The sequence below is a fragment of the Jaculus jaculus genome, chromosome 8 (assembly GCF_020740685.1).
Source record: "Jaculus jaculus isolate mJacJac1 chromosome 8, mJacJac1.mat.Y.cur, whole genome shotgun sequence".
Classification (NCBI taxonomy): Eukaryota; Metazoa; Chordata; class Mammalia; order Rodentia; family Dipodidae; genus Jaculus; species Jaculus jaculus.
In genome coordinates this window covers 60,153,395-60,155,061 of record NC_059109.1, presented here as the reverse complement: position 1 = coordinate 60,155,061, position 1,667 = coordinate 60,153,395, and the positions used below count along the sequence as shown (strand labels likewise).

Genomic DNA, 1,667 nt, shown 5'->3' with positions numbered 1-1,667 from the left:
CACTCAAGTAATAAATTGCAGAAGACACTAGGAAATGGAAAGACATTCCTTGTTCTTGAATCAGAAGAATCAATACTGTGAAAATGGCAATCTTAACGAAAGCAATCAACACATTTAATGCAATACCCATCAAAATTCCAATAACATTCTTTACAGAAATAGAAAAAAAATCCAAAAATTCATTTAGAATCCCCCCAAACCTCAAATATCTAAAACAATTTTGAGCAACAAAAATAAGACTGGTGGTATCACCATACCTGATTTTAACCTATATTACAGTGACACAGTACCGAAAACAGCATGGTTCTGTCAGAAAAAAAAAAAAAACAAACAAACAAAAACCAGACATCTAGATCAATGGAACAGAATCGAGGACCCAGATATAAGTCCAGATAGCTACAGCCACCTGATCTTCGACAAAATTGCCAAAAATACTCATTGCAGAAAAGACAGCCTCATCAGCACATGGTGCTGGGAAAACTGGATATGTATCTGTAGAAGTATGAATATAGATCCTTATCTCTCTCCATGCACAAGAGTTAAGTCCAAATTGATCAAAGACCTCTATATCAGACCTGAAACTCTGAAACTGCTAGAGGAAAAATTAAGGGAAACCCTTCAACATATTGGTCTAGGAAAGGACTTTCTGACTATAACCCCAATTGCTCAGGCAATAAAACCACAGATTAACGGCACGCCGAGGACCCCTGTGTCTGTGTCTTGCTTCAACAGTGTTCGCAAGGAACAGACCCGGGGACTTCCTCCTTTTCCTCCCCCGCCCCCCAAAAATTTCCAACTGCCTTCCAGTCTCCCCAGTCACCACTACCGGGACCATTTCCTCACCGCCTGCGCCTTCCAGGACCATCCAGAACCTTCTAACTTCTTACTGCCGGACCAGCCATGACCACCCAGATTCGTCAAAATTATTCCACTGAGGTGGAGGCTGCCGTCAACCGCCTGGTCAAAACTTGCACCTGCGGGCCTCCTACACCTACCTCTCTCTGGGCTACTATTTCGACCGGGACAATGTGGCTCTGCCCGGCCTGGGCCACTTCTTCCGAGAGTTGGCCGAGGAGAAGCGCCAGGGCGCGGAGCCTCTACTCAAGATGCAAAACCAGGGCGGCTGCCGGGGCTCTTCCAGGATATGCAGAAGCCTTCTCAAGATGAGTGGGGATAAACCCAGGAGGCCATGGAAGCCGCCTTGGCACTGGAGAAGAACCTGAATCAGGCTCTTTTGGATCTTCATGCGCTGGGTTCTACCCCACAGACCCCCATCTCCGTGACTTCCTGGAGAACCACTTCTTGGATTAGAAGGTGAAGCTCATCAAGAAAATGGGCGATCACCTGACCAATCTGCGCAGACTGGCGAGCCCTCAGCCAAATCTGGGCAAGTATCTCTTTGAGCAGATCACCCTGAAGCATGACTAGATACTGCACAACCTTCCAGGGATTCCTGCTCTGCCTTAACCACCCTCAGGACCTCCTCCATCCCAGCTTCTCTAGCCACTAGGCAACTTTGTATCGCCCAGATCCCCTCTCAAGTCTTGGACCAAATGAAATAAAAGTTTTGTGCAGAAACAACAACAACAACAAAAAACCCAGATTCGCTGCTGGGACCTCATGAAATTACAAAGCTTTTGTTCAGCAAAGGACACTGTGAATAAAGC

At 46.4% G+C, this 1,667-nt stretch overlaps 1 pseudogene; it reads left to right on the top strand.

Annotated features, from left to right (window-relative positions):
* Positions 1–848: 848 nt before the first annotated feature.
* LOC101610022 lies at positions 849–1,428 on the top strand (annotated as a pseudogene).
* Positions 1,429–1,667: the final 239 nt, after the last annotated feature.